Below are 7837 nucleotides of genomic sequence, written 5' to 3' on the forward strand. Positions count from 1 at the left end.
TCGCATTTCGTCTATAGTTATCGCAAGGCGGTTTACAATAAATTGTTTTGAAGTTAGCGCTCGTGTGTGCTCTTTCTTGTCCCTCTGTTCTGTCGCATTACTCTGTATGTCTTTTGTTTCGTCTATGTACTATGATTCCCTCCTTTACTTGCTTATGGAGCCCCGCTACCAAGCTACTCAGTTTATCGGTGTGGTAGCCAGTGTAGCTTAGAGTAGCGGTGAAACAACCATGAAATCCAGATCAGCACGTGAGCGGTCATAATTCTCAAGGGAGTCCGGAAGTATGGGGAGCATACTGCGCATGTCCCAGCGAGCAAGCGATGGACTGACCTCGTAAATGTAAAAGACCGACTCCCTCGAATCATGATCTCTGGGTTTGTTTGCGATACTCCTCGCACGAAAAATTTTGCACCGCTTTACAGCTCCCGTCAAAATTCAGGGGGCACTTTTTCTCTCTGAAGTGCTGCAAGGCGGAAACTTTTCATTGCGCACTGGTTTGCTTTGATTTCTTTATTTTTGTATTTTTTAATTTTCAAATTTTTACCTGTTTTATGTAATTTTCCTCACTTTTTATTTCTTTACTTTTCTCATTTTTCTGTTGTTTTTTTTTAATTTGTCCGTCAGGGAAAGGAAGTAGGTGGGAGTGAACGAAAACACCGTATTCATCTCACTCGTCTTTGTTCATTCCACGCCATCGAGCTGGCATGGCGGAGTGGTTCGCGTGCTCGTCTCCCACTCCGGAGACTGCTTCGATTGCCCAACTTGACAATTTCCTACTCAGTTTTATTTATTTATTTATTTTACTTTGAGCATCCCTGTACCATCCCTTTAATTGGTTGCATGGTTACTAGCCAAAGTACAATTGTCCCCGTTTGAAATTCGCGCACTGCGATATCACGATCATTTCGACCAAATAAAAGCGTGATATTTCTGTCGACAACTCCTGACGTTGCTTTTAAGCTGTTTAACAAGGCTACCTATCACTTATAGCAGTCCAAAGCTTGGGATGATTGAAGACATGAAGCAATTGCTTTTTCAAAGGATTAATGCTGTGGATGCATAATATGGCAATACTGCAGGCCTCACATGCGAGCCCCTTCGGCTGTATACTTGCGAGGGGGATGTCATAAGGACAACAAAGTTTTTGTTGAAAGGCCTTAACCAAAACCAGAGGGACTAGTGAAACAAGAACGCAAACACGAACGCAATCGCCTCCAGGTAAACTTGAATGATGCGAAGGAAATGACAACGGGGCAGTACTTTTAAACTCGGCTAAATCTGGGTTCTTTAATTATCCAGTCAGCATCAAGTGCAATAAATGGAGCCTATGACAGTTCGTATTGTATTTCTGTCAAATTATTAAAGACATTCCAAAGGGCTACAAATCCCGGATGCGTCGATGCAGCTCCTTCATTGCAAAAGTGGAAACCGTAACGCTGCCGAAACCCAATTTCTTTTAATTTGATAGATGCTAGTCACCTATGAATGCCTTCATTGCATGCACGTGTGGAGTTCTAGAGAGGCAAGGGTGCGAAAAGGCCCTCAGTTTTTGTAACACGGATTGCATTATTTGGTTTTGATTTTTTAGAATAAAGGCTTACGCAGGGGCAGATATCCATTAATTTATCTGACTGAATCAATGGTCCGAACCATGCCCGGCATTAGATCAAACGATCCACTTCATTCCGACCAGCGGGCGATATTATGCATAACGAGCAGCTGCTTTCATCCGGGAAGCGCTAGCTTTGGGCATGACAAAAGTTTTTTGAAACCCATGGGCCGCCTTATTGGCTTAGACGTCTTACTAGGGCTGCAATTTGAAATAGCCTGACATTTATTTCCTCCTACGCATAATTAAACCTGTCTCCTCACTTCGCCCCCCTCCCTTCTGCAATCCCTTCACCGTATGCTACTTCCTTTATGCTACATCCTTTTTCCACCCCTGTTCTTCTTTATAACTCAGCCTTCTTGGCTCGAAATAATTTTTGATAAGTCAGCAGAACGCCCACTCTTCACAAAATCACGAACCCCGCGTAATGGCTTTTGTCCCTACTCCTTTACAAGTCAGTGTCGTTTATTAAGTAATTATGGTTAAAGGCACACAAATACTTGCTCGTTCCTATTTTTCTGAGCACGCTGTCTGTTCCGCTCTCTCTCATTGACCTAATCCATTCTTTTTTTATGTTCAGGCTAAAGGACCCCAACACCTATTCCGCAGAAAACACTCCTTTCTAAACTTAGCCATAGTTTTTACATCCTGTTTCTAGATTTAAATTTGGGAGAACAGGTGGTGCTGAAGAGACAAAAACTTGGGGAAGCGATGGTCTCCTGTGACTGCGCTCTTTGTTATCTGCATGATGAAGACCCAAAGCTGGCAGGCGGGATCGTTCCACACGGATAAGGAAATGAATTGAGGTTTTTATAATAGACTCACTTAAATTAAGAATCAGTGGTGTTAGCGTATGAACGTCAAGCTGAGAAGAAGTAAGAAGCTGTGGTTTTGGAAGCAATGTACGACTGCGTTCTACTAATGGGGAGTTGCGGACACAGTTGATAGCCTAGTTACATCAGCACATGAGATACGTCCTGCGTTGCCTACAAACCAAGAATCAGAGCTTTTTATTGAGATATGTTATTGTCACCTCTTACTTGTCTTAATTTGCATGTTCTCTTCTCCTTGTTACAGCAATTTTTTAACTCCGTTTTTTTTTCTTTCTTTTCTTGAACTATTTCCCCTCCGTACTCTTTTTCTCATCTGCGCAATGGTTGGCGCAAAAGTCGGGCTGGGAGCAATACAGAACAGGCTATATCTGCAAGCAGACATTACGTAGCGCTGTAAATATTCTCGGAGGTGCGGCTCATTTCCCAAGAGGGCGCTATGTTTCTCTACAGAGGCGCAAGCCACGTGTGGAGCGGACTCACATAGACGATGAACTCACTGCAGAAGAGAAAGATGGGGGGTGCAAAAAACAATGCGTAAAAAAAAAGCGTGGCAATGTTCTCCGGAGAAAGAATCAGAAAGAAACACCTAAATAAATCGCAACCAAGGATGCGCAGCCAGCCGTCTCAGTGACAAACTGTTGCGCCACAATCCTGCATGTGTCGTTTCCAAGCCACGTACGGCCTCCGCCAGCGGTTGCTTGTACGGGGGGAATAAACAGGCGGGTGCAAGCAAAAAGCCAGTGCCGAGAAACTTCCACATTTCTTCCCGTTTCGCACCCTTACCGTGGCTCATGTACTAACGGCAAAACAAGAAATAATGCAGCAACAAAACAATGAAAAGTGGTATGTTACTGCGCCGCCACGCATGCTCGCCTTGGCAATTTCAATCGCGGCTGTGCCCTCTCAATCCCCACCACTATTCCCGCAAAACTGGCCCAGAGCACAGTCTGCCGCTGACATGCCCCGGCATTTATCAGATCTCTGTAAGCCCCGCTTTCTATCTAATCTGAACACCTCCTCAGCTAGACTCGAAACAAAAGGCGCTACTAGGATGGCTGGCTGCGGCGACGGCCGCTCCCTGTCGCCTGCGATGTTGTTTGAAGCTTCCTTGATCATCGCTCTTGTTGCTGGAACTGCGCTTGCTGCCTTGCCATTTCTGCCCACCGTTGATGTTTGAGCCGCACCACGCTTAGATGCGCTTCTTGGAGCTTCTCTCGCGCCACCTCCACCCTGCTTTGCGATCATGAAGCAGTGGCGTTCACCGCTATGCGTCCACCCGGATACTTTGCGACCTCTATTTTTTTTTCTTCCCAGTTCCAACTCCTCCTCCTTGTTCTTTCCATCCTTTCCTCGGCCAGCCCATTAGCAAAGAACGAGAACCAAAATATAGCAGTCTCTGTCATCACGGGGAGCGTGTGCGCGCGACAAGAGTTTTGTTGTATCACCCCTATTCTTCGGAAATCTTACGCCAAGCAGCCATCCGATGTATTTCTGAGAAAAGAAGGGCCGAAAGACAACCTCTATTGCCAAAGGAACAAAGCACAGGCTAGACCGGCGTGGACTGCGAAACGGCTGGTATACACAAAGTCCATTTATTCTATTTTTGTTTTTATACTACCCTAAGAGATATCGTTAAAAGACAGGGGCTGCTTTCGAGCCCGGACCTGCCACTAATTCTATGCCGGCCAGCATTTTGATTACCTTTCCCTCTCTGACTTCGTGAGGACGCGGGTTGTTCGCCGAGTGGCATTTATCAAACGGGTATTAATTACGAGTCTGTTGGACCTCGTTATCTTTTGCATGTTCTCAAGCATAGTTTAAGCAGGGTTTATAACGATTAACGAAACGCCCCCGGAACTATAGAAAGAGGAAGAGCTTTAAATAGGAGCCTAGATAGAGAACCTTTTTACGACCCGTTTATTTAATTGGCTTGTAACCTCACAGCTAATCGTATAAGTAACGCACTCTGAAGCCCACATCGAATTGATCCGTTCTGGAGCCAGTTTAAAGAGAGTTAAGGTAGTATAGCGTTTGTAGTGAATAGCGTTTCGTTTTATCTGCTGCTTCTAGGCGCAACAAACAGAGCACCTGTCAGGCTTGTACACATAAAAACAAAGTAAAGTAAAAGTAGGAGCCAGTAATTTCTTCACACTCGATATTCAAGCGCACTAGATGTAGCATGACATTGTGATAAACGTCTCTATTTTACCCAGTTTCTTGATGTGAATATTTTGCCACGAGAATCATGGGAATCGGTATATAAACCGTTATTTTATTCTTTTATTTTTACACTTTTCAGCTACTGTACAGCATCATAGCATTTTTAATATTTGGACCCCGAACATATATGAAAAGAGGCTTTAGTTGAGGCCGAGTTACTATGATATTTCTTATTTAATATAGTATCCGGTAGGGTGCAGGTAATGCCGTTAATTAAGTGGAAACACCAAAAACAACCAAAGCGCTCAAAACAGAAAGATTGTATACCTTGAAGGTGTAAGGAGGCACCCATAGGTTAAACAAGGAAGGTAGCACTCTTCACTTAAGACACGTGATGGTCATTCGTAAGGCAATAACTGTGCGGCCGTCCTTCGTCCAGCTGCTGAATTCGTACTGATTGTTAGGACAACAATTGCGGCTTTATCCTTCCGTTTGCTTTCTATATCTTTCTTGCATTTTTACAACAGTTTGACTAAGTTCTCCCTAGCGACAATGCACTAGTTTCTCCATGATGTCGCCGAAGAACGAGGTGACTGTTAACCATATTGTTATGAAGAAGACGAAGCTGGCAGTGGCGAGGGACGGAGTGCTCGCGCTAGGCCAGCGGCCATCAATCCCCCGCAGTGGGTACGCGCCATTATCTAGAGGACAACAACAACAACAACAATAAAATCACCTCTTCTCCATCGTTCATCACGCCTCATTCTTCGGCGTGCCGCCACGTAGCATTTGGTGTTAGGTGCTGGGGTCCCTTCATCGCCATCCTGGTCCCGGAGCTTCGGCGTTCTGCGCCGGCCGTGGTCGTCGGCCGTGCGAATCTGGTCCGCGCCGCCCGGCCGAGCCCAGGCCCACCCGACCTGAACCGACCTTTCACCCCAGCCCCGTCCCCACCCGGACCACAGGACATGACGAACAGACGACGTTGCCGCCACCTTAATGACCCGACCGACCCAAGACCCTGCCCACACATGACACCGCCCCATGCCCCTGCCGTTCGGTGCGTCCAAGGACCTGGGCCGTCAGCTCCTGGCACCCTGCGGCCCGAATGCTTTGTGGACCGGGACTCATCCGTCTGTCATCTCATCCACCATGGCGGCCAGCACTTCACCACCTTGCCACTTCTTTTCTGCCCTGGAAGCCATCGCCGAATCGCGCATCCCTTCGTCCATGTCTTCAGTTTACGAGCGAGACGATCGCTCGGTGGCCCCGGATAATGTTACGAACAAGACGAAGCTGGCAGTGGCGCGGGACGGAGAGCTCGCGCTAGGCCAGCGGCCATTAAAATCATCCCTTATCCATCGTTCATCACGCCTCATTCTTCGGCTGGCCGCCACGTAACAATACGAAAGGCACACTCTTACACTAGCGCACTGCCACTCTGCAAAAAGCTTGTTTTCATGACAGAGTGGGATCTAGTTTCAAAACGTCCATAAGGCTCATCATAGCTCTCCGCTCTTCTAGTTGCAGTAGAGCACATTGCTAGGCGGGTTACTGCGTAGCTTGAGAATGTGAAGTCTTTTCTGGCGTCGGAGCTTGCAGCCTGTTCTGGTAATGTTTTAGAGCGCAGCTCTTTGGCGTCCGTTCCTGGGTTTCGCGTCGTCATCGGCGTTGTCGTCGGCCTCGTAACCAGCTCCGCCCCCCTTTCATCCCCCCAGCGCTAGCAGCGACCGACTGATACCGCTGGATGCCGCTGACGCCGCTAGAGAGTCAAGATAACGTGACTGCATAGAACACCGTCGCCGCCATGCAGAAAGAGGAGGAAAGGGTCCCCCCCCCCCCCCCCTGTTCTTGTGTGGCGGATAGGGTGCTCTTCAGTTGCCGACGCGCCGGTTATTTCGCGTAGGCCCCGGCACGTCGACGAATACGTGACCACCTTCCCACGGCTAGACCTGGTTCTTAGCGCTGCGGAAGCGAGGGTATCATATTGTTTGTGTCGGCATCGGCGGCGTTGTCCCTGAAACCAACTCCGCAGCTGGGGTTGACTCACTATCGGCGTCAGCGGCATCAGTCAGTCGCTGCTATCTCTTCCCTCCTCCCTTTATCGTGTTGTCCGCTTGCTGCGCGCGCTTCTGCCCCCATCGTTTGCCGCTGGGTGTACACGCCGCCCCCCTCCCCCCTCTTCCTGCGAAAAATAAAAAAAAAATTCTGTGATAGCGCATACATGTGTTGCTCGATTTCTTTGCCTCAATCTATCGAAAAGGTGAAACAGCTTATTTGCTGCGCTCAAATTTCGCATTAGGAAGTAACGTAATCGTCGGTAATTTTTTATTTTTTACCTGTGTACTTTTAAAAACATGCCACAAGAACATGAAAAGGCAGATGCCCTTCTTCGCACAGTGAGCTGTGATGCTGCCGTCAAACAACGGCTTATAGCATCTAACGCTGGTCAAACGGAATGAATAAAGCATGTGAAACCGCAAAGAGTGCTGAAAAGGTAAATTAGAATTTAAGCCAGGCAATTTGGCCGCTATACATTGCACAGAAAAATCAAAGCAGAAGTGTAACGTCTGCATGGCTAGGAAAGACAAACAACAGGAAATTAAAATTTAAAAGCAAAAACCGCAAGATGAAATCTTTGAACCTGTGCTTTTTGTACTGCACATCCAAATGTGATGGACTGTAAAGAACGTTCCTATTAATGCTGGCCTTCATAGCGCAGTTTAACACAAGCGCTCACAATGCAGCATGTGGAAAGTGCCTACTTCTAGCGAGTAACGGAATAATAGCGGGGTTTTTTGGGTAGAGCGATCATTACCAAAATTATTTTGTTTTTGCTTTTTCACAGCAGTTTATATTTGAATAAATGATGGGTGAAACAATACTCGTTTCAAGAAATGAAAAATCACCCCAATTTCTCTCACGTCACCTTTGAAGGCCAGTAAAGATACATCTTTACAAAGTTTTACCAACAGCAGAGATTTTTCTAACCAATTAAAATAAAAACCATGAACTTTTTGGGATGTTACTTTTATATTTGTTGAGGTTAAAAATATCTTCCAAAGCAAAGTCAAGACTTGTGTTCGCAGGCAGCATTCATGTGGCTCTATAAAGGATGTTCCCTTCTACTATGATAAACCAGCGCCTTCGTGAAATGTCAAATTTATGGCTCAGAGCTCGCTCTTCTCAGGCAATATGGCAGATGAGACAAGCTTTCACTCTGCATATAACATCCATT

Source organism: Amblyomma mixtum, chromosome 6 (genome assembly GCF_055824585.1).
Source record: "Amblyomma mixtum isolate Tamu chromosome 6, ASM5582458v1, whole genome shotgun sequence".
In the NCBI taxonomy this organism is placed as follows: Eukaryota; Metazoa; Arthropoda; class Arachnida; order Ixodida; family Ixodidae; genus Amblyomma; species Amblyomma mixtum.